At 51.9% G+C, this 7142-nt stretch overlaps 1 protein-coding gene across 1 annotated transcript in view; it reads left to right on the top strand.

The window, feature by feature from the left end:
• Window positions 1-5893: 5893 nt before the first annotated feature.
• The window catches only part of STAG1 (stromal antigen 1), a 284176-nt gene continuing 282927 nt past the window's right edge, over window positions 5894-7142 (top strand). Inside the window, exon 1 of the mRNA XM_015426863.1 lies at window positions 5894-6042. The gene's annotated coding sequence lies outside the window, so the exon portion shown is untranslated. The remainder of the gene's footprint in view (window positions 6043-7142) is intronic.

Raw genomic sequence — 7142 nt, 5'->3', positions numbered from 1 at the left:
AGAAGATGGCCTTGCACATCATCCTAAAAATAGGTAAGGAGGGTATATGCTGAACCTCTTCCAGAAGGCCATGCCAGGAAATTGGCCCCATGACCAAGAAAGATCTTTCTACAGCAGTAAAGGGATAAAAAAAAAACTTTGAAAGGGCACCATGAGCAAATGCTGATAAATTTCACTTCGAGATCGCAAAGCAAATAGTAGCAGTCATTGTCTGTATATCGATTCAATAATAATATTTATCATTTGCTCCAACTTGCCCAAAGCAGCTCAAATCAGATGGTTGGTCATTGTAAACCTACAGAAGTATCTGAAGACCCTGTTAGACCCAGTAATCCATCAGTGGAAGGCACTAACACTCATAGATCTTTGCATGTGTTTGAAAATGCTTCCTCTGGATACAACTATGATCTGTAATTCCATTTCACTGTCTGACGAAGAGTGAGTGCACACGAAAGCTCAAACCTTGAATAAAACTTTGTTGGTCTTAAAGGTGCCACTGGACTCTAACTTTGTTCTGGAGCTTGGAAAGAGAGATGTTTGTTTTGCTCTGTTTCCAAACCCTGCCTCTAATGGAGGGAAAAGAGGAAACATTCCCTTTCTTTCCACACCCTCCCTTCAGAAGCCCAGAGCAGAGGAGGGGGGAGGGAGGGGGTGGATTTTTTTTCCTTTTCAAGCCAGTCCCTGCTTCCCAGCAGTAGCATGCTTTTTGCAAACAGAGATCCAGACTCAGGCTTGTTTTTAAAACCTTCCAGAGCACAAAAACCCTGCTGCCAGGAGCAAAGGAGGGGAAAATATCATTGCTTTATTTTCAAAGAGGAGGGTTGGTTTTCTGCCATGCTTTGTTGTTGTTGCTGTTGTTCTCTCTCCCAGGGTTTCTAGAAAAAAACTCTGTGACTCTCTTTTCCAGTCTGTCCCACAGAGGAGGGTAAGGGGATTCTGAAACTCCTGAAGGGAGCAGACGGAGGGGGCATGCAACAGAATCCTTAGGCTGGCAAAGCTTCCCCTTTTAAAGGTAAAGGTTCCCTTGCTCGAAAGCCAGTCGAATCCGACTCTAGGGTTGCGGTGCTCATCTCCTTTTCAAAGCCAAAGAGCCAGCGCTGTCCGAAGACGTTTCCGTGGTCATGTGGCTGGCATGACTAAACACCAAGGCGCACGGAACACTGTTACCTTCCCACCGAAGTGGTACCTATTTATCTACTTGCAATTTCTTGCTTTTGAACTGCTAGGTTGGCAGGAGCTGGAACTAGAGATGGGAGCTCACACCATCATGCGGCACCTGGGTCTCAAACTGCTGAACTACCGACCTTCAACAGCCTGCAGTTCAGCGTCTTAACCACTTGAGCCACCGCAGCTCCTTTTAGGGGACAGCTTACTCGCCCAGCTCTGTCACACATCCCTACCTCCAACCTTCCCAGAGAGGGGCCCACAGCCACCCTGACAGCTCCAGATCGTGGCCTGGGGAAAACCCCCACCCCACAAGCCCACCCCACCCCACTACCCCGACCTCCCTAGCCAGATGCTCACAGCCCCTGACAGCTCCGGAACCGACCACTCACTCGCTCACTCAGGGACAGCTGTGGCCAGGTGGAGCAAGACAGCTTGTTCAGCACTGCCAGCTTACCTTGCCTCCAGGGACCAGTAGGTGAGGCAGTGATGGAGCCAGACAGGGGAAGGGAGGGAGGGGGGAGGGAGGGAGAGGAAGGGTGGCAAGCAACAGCAGCATCCATCTGATCTGGCTTTGGCTCACTGCTTCAGCAGTAGGCCTGGCCGGTTGCTGGCAATTGGGCACCAGGGGGCTGTGGGTGAGAGGCTGCCAAGCCCCCTCGCCAGGCACCAACCCGGCTCGGTCTGTGTGGCCACCCACACCAGACCTGGTGGCTCTCTCTCTCCTCTGTGCAGCTTGCCTGCCCCCCCAACCACCAGCAGCCTCCTGGCCCAGCCGCCTGGTCAAGGGAAGGGGAAGGGGCTTGCACGTGTGCCTCTGCCACCTTTCTGGAGCCCTGGCTAACCTCCTTCTGCTGCTGCTGCTGCAGCTGGGTCCGTTGGAGATCCCACTTTAGGTCAGTCTGTCCATCCCTCCTTCGCTCTTCTTTGCTCATTGTGTCACGAGCTAGATGGCTGCATGCTGTCCCACTGTCTCTTTTCCTGCGCTTGCACTCTTTTCTCCCAGCCACCTCTGCGGTGGAGGGGAGGAGCTTTTGCTCCAACTTGTCAATAGGCGAGCCTGCACACTTGTCTATTTCCCTCTCTGTCTTCACTGCCCCGTAGTCTACACCTATGCTCCTGGGCTTGTTACTCCCGGAATGCTGTTCCGGCTTGTTCCACCTCAAAATGACCCCTGCCACCAGGGATTCTGGACAGACTACATCATTTAAAGAGTGAAGCACCCTTTTGGCATAAAGGGTTCCCAAGGTCCAGATTTCTCCATTGTCAGTTGACTCTGCATTGGACTCTTCTCCCTGTGGTTCAACGGGAACTGATGGCAAAGAGACTTCTTCCTGTGATGACTTTTCCACAATGCATAACAGAATAACTTTTAAATTTTTCATAAGCATCTCATCACTTCAGTGCTAATGCATAAGCAGTGCTGCGACAACAGTAACACTGGCCAGTAACCCAAGCAGCATGCAATAGAGGGGATGTCATGCCATGGATATTTTACTGTTAGCTTCTCTCTCTTTCCTGTTTAACCTTTACTCTGTGTAATTATTTCCATGGTTTGTGGTCCTCGCAAACCTGAAACAACATGTTCATACAGTCATGGCTGATCAATGGATGAATGTCTACTTACCATGTTCTTCCTCCTCTGTTGGAGTTGTGGCATGGACGCCCACACTCCTGATTGGGCTTGTTCCTGCTGCCAAAATAAAAGGAAGACCACATTAGAGCGATGCACTTCTGATTGGCCAAGCTCATCCTTTTCCTTCTACCATCTGGCTGATAAAAGGAATGCTGCAGCCCAAAGGAAGCATCCCACTAAAGGTACTGCAGTTCCTAAGTTTTCATGCTTGGAAACCAAAGCAGAATGGTTTGCTGCTAATCAGAGCACATATCCCCAAATCATGTTCAGTGTTCCCTTTAAGCTGAGTTAGTGTCAGGTAGCTCACAGTTCTTTATCCTCCGGCTCACAGATTTTTGTCCTAGCTCAGGAAGAATGGCTCCAGATGAAACTAATTTGTGCAGTAGCCAAATTGCTTACTCATCATGGGAAGGGGATCCCTCTTCTGAGGAGGTGAGCAGCTTGGGATGGGCTCTGCATTTTATAGAGGTGTAGCCCATCCCAAGCTGCTCACCTCCTCAGAAGAGGGATCCCCTTCCCATGATGAGTAAGCAATTTGGAGACACCTCTATAAAATGCAGAGGCAGCAAGTAAGTGCTGTAGAATACCAATTAAATCCATGGCAGGGACTAAATGGGGAGGGGGGAGCTGCCCGGGGCCATCAGAGACTGTGGATGGCCGTCCAGTTGCAGCGCGGTGATGGTCCCTGGTGTGCGTCGCAGCTGCAGCCCCCAAACTTTGCTGGGCAGCCCATGTGTTTGCAGGGAAGCCAAAGAAGCACTTGCCTGATGGGCTGCCGAGGGAGCAGCTTAGCCGGCGGAGACACATGGAGAGGGGCTGCTCGGCTGGGGCGAGCTAAAGGGCAGTGGCATTGGGCTTCTCAGGCGGGGGAGCATTTGTGCCTCGTCAGCGCTGCCTTGGAGGAGGGAGAGAGAGAGGTTTCTTTTTCGCTCTGTCTCCCGATGGGGCTGCTACAGCCTGTATTCTCTGCTGGCGCCGCATCTCTGTTGCAAGGGGCGCGTTTGGTTGCCCAGTTGGCGCGCGGGCTTTTGGCGGGGGAGAGGCACAGTTTGGCGCCCCATCCAGGGCCCAGCGCTCTAGGCGAATGCCTAGTTCGCCTAGTGGGTGAGCCGGCCCTGTATGCGCATGTGCAAGTGAAGATTTTTTTTTAAAAGACCTCTTGCACTGGCAAGAGTCTGGAGGGTAGACCGCAGGGTGAGCGTGCCTCACAGGGAGCTGTCTGATCAAGTCACTGTGGAATATTTAATCCCAGGTAAGATTTGATGCATGTCAACCGTGCAATAATCATGCTGTCTGACCACAGCCTTAGTTGGTTACATGGATAAATATTGGGCAGGAGACAGCTATGACTATAAATCCACAAGTGGATACTTGTTCCTATATGGAGGTGGACTGATCTCCTGGGCCAACAGAAAGCAAAGGATAGGTTGTTTGTCTTCCACAGAGTATGACTATATAATTCTTGGGTTAAATGTAAAATATTATCATTTGAATTGGAAGCACAGAAGCTTTACGGAGTATCCCTGATCTTCCAAAGAGAAAATATGAGGCAATGCACCCTGATTCCCTTTAAGGGTCAATGTGATTATTAGCAAGCCTGCTCTGGCTCACAGGTGTCTCTAATTGGGCCTTCGTGCTGAGACACTATCTTTATCTCTTTCAAGGATGGTTCAAGAATATGGTAATTGGTTAATAATGAGAACCTATGTTCAGTTGTGTAGCTAGATGGGAGGGGGTAATCAGGAGTGGCTAGAATAATAGAATCATAGAGTTGGAAGGGACCTCCAGGGTCATCTAGTCCAACCCCCTGCACAATGCAGGAAATTCACAACTACTTCCTCCACACCCATGCGCCAAAGACAAAATCACCTGCTTATATTGAGAGCCAGTTTGGTGTAGTGGTTAAGTGCGCAGACTCTAATCTGGGAGAACCAGGTTTGATTCCCCACTCCTCCACTTGCACCTCCTGGATGACCTTGGGCAAGCCATAGTTCTTGAAAAAGAGCAGTTTCTGTCAGAGCTCTCTCAGCCCCACCTACCTCACAGGGTGTCTGTTGTGGGGAGGGGAAGGGAGAGGAGCTTGTAAGCCGCTCTGAGACACCTTTGGGTAATGAAGAGCGGGGTATAAATCCAATCTCTTATCTTCTTCTTCATGTAGTATGCAGACACATCATAACTTCAGTGTATTGCAACAATAACAGATGCTGTGTAAATTGAGGGCTATTCAGGTTAACCTGTGTTGTTTTAAATACCTGAAACGTCGGAATTCGGCAACTCCAAAAAACAAAATCTTTCGTTTGATAGATCAAAACATTAAGCATCTGCAGAATTCTTAAACATTTCCTAGTCTTCTGAGACGGATATCCCATTTTTTAAAAATTATGTTTCATTAGCTCAGTCATCTGAGTGCGTTTTCTATGAAACCACGCTTAAAAAAATGATGGGAATTTATGAAAGATCTTATAATCATAGAATAAATAGAGGGTCTTAATATTCAACGTGCATTTTTTAAAAATATGAAATGCCATTTTTTGGGGGGGGTCCGCTAAAGTGGACGATTTATTCTTGTGTTTGAACGTTCTGTGAGTTTCCAGATTCGTAAAGAGCGTTTGAAAAGGTGAGCTTTCCCATCTCCGTAGGTATTAAGCAAAGTGTGCACACTTGCTTAGAAAGTAAAACACATATTCCGCTGCCATCAAGCCGTCAGCTCCCTCTGCTGTTGAGATCAAGAGCCACTAAAAGGCTCGCGCACCAGGAAATAAGGGAAAGACCGAAGACGTACGTCACCTTACTCGAGAGCGCGCGAAAAAATGGCGAAGGAAACACCTACGCAACGTCTTAAAAGAACGGAAGTGTCACGTAGACCACTTCCGCCTAGAGGTCGAGTCACTGCGCGCGCAGACCGAAGGTGTACGGTGAGTGCACGGGGCCAGAAAAGTAGCGCGCTTGCGCGCTCGTTTTCGCGCGAAAGCTGTTTTGGGCGCCCTTGCTGACGGGCGGGGCTACCTCTGGTAGTGTGCGGACGCGGCCGGCAGGAGGCGCGCGGAGTCTGGCTGGCGGTGGCGGCGGCTGCGCCATTGGCGGGTAGGAAATGCCGCCAGATGGCGGTTTAGGATTGCGGCTCTACTGAGGTGCGGCCCCCGGCACAGCCGCCTGTTCGTTCCGGCCCGGCTTGGCCCCGGCCCGCCTAGACCCTTCTCCCGTGGCACCGTAGGATTCCCGGGGGCGCTGGCCCAGCGGAGGTAGGCGAGTCAGCGCGGGCGGGCGGAAGGAGGGGGGCTCTGAGGCTGAGATCCAAGATGGAGGCACGAGGGGCGGGGGCAGCGGGCCCCGCTCGTTCACTCGCTCGCTCGCTCGCACACTCGGGCCGGGCCAGCGGGCGGGAGCCAGAGCTAGCGCTGGAGGGAGGGAGGGAGCGAGCGGACTGGCGGGCGGGCGCTGCTCGCCCGAGGAGGCGGCTCCTCCCGGGTGGCGGCCCTTTCCCCCTTCCCGGCCCTGCCCTCCCTTTCCCTCCCTGCGGGGCCGGGTGACAATGGAAGGGCGGCGGCCCCACAGGGCGGCCTCTTCTCTCCGGCCCCGTCAGTGCCTTTTCTGGGCCCGGAGCCCGCCGCTGTGCGCCCGCCCCCACACGGGGCCTGCCTTTCCTCCAGCACTGCTTTCCCTGCTCGTTCTTGGCCGGGCGGCGGCGCTGAGCAAAAGGGACAACAACACTTTCCCCCGGGGTTGTGTACCGTTGGCGGCGGCCAGGAGAATGTGGAGCGGGGGGTGGGGTGGTGGGAGAGGGATGCCTGGGATGGCGACTCTGGAAATTGGCGGCGGGATTCGTTACTGGCTGAAACGTCAGTAGGGCAGCACCATGGCGATGAGAGGTGGAAAGGGGAAGGCCATTTGGGGATAGCGTTGATGGGGGAGGGCGTGTTATTGTATTAAATACACGATCAGGGTAGTGGGGTCTGAGATAGACGAGATGGAGACGACCGAAAGTACTGGCTCTTGGGGAAGGGTTAGCGCTGATAGGATCAAGGAATGTTAGGGGCAGTTCCGTGGCCATAGTGCAAGTCAGTGGGGTGATACTGGCCAAGTTGGCGCTGACGGATAAAGGTAGTTGGGATTTGTAGGAGATTGTTGATAGGCGGCCCTAAGTAAATTCAGTGTCTGAAGTTCTGTGTTGATACACAAGATCCACGTCGATCCTTTAGTTAGGTATTTGCAATTTGGAACTGCTCGAGGGTAGTGAAGTAGATGGTTTTGCCTGTAACATTATGTAAATTTGGACTTGAGTAATTTTGTGTAACCCGAAATAGGACTAGCTGTGCCTGAGGACACCCCAAAAAGGGAATGC

Source organism: Gekko japonicus, unplaced genomic scaffold (assembly GCF_001447785.1).
Source record: "Gekko japonicus isolate JY-2015 unplaced genomic scaffold, Gekko_japonicus_V1.1 scaffold14, whole genome shotgun sequence".
NCBI classification, from domain to species: Eukaryota; Metazoa; Chordata; class Lepidosauria; order Squamata; family Gekkonidae; genus Gekko; species Gekko japonicus.
This window is presented reverse-complemented; position numbering and strand designations above follow the sequence as displayed.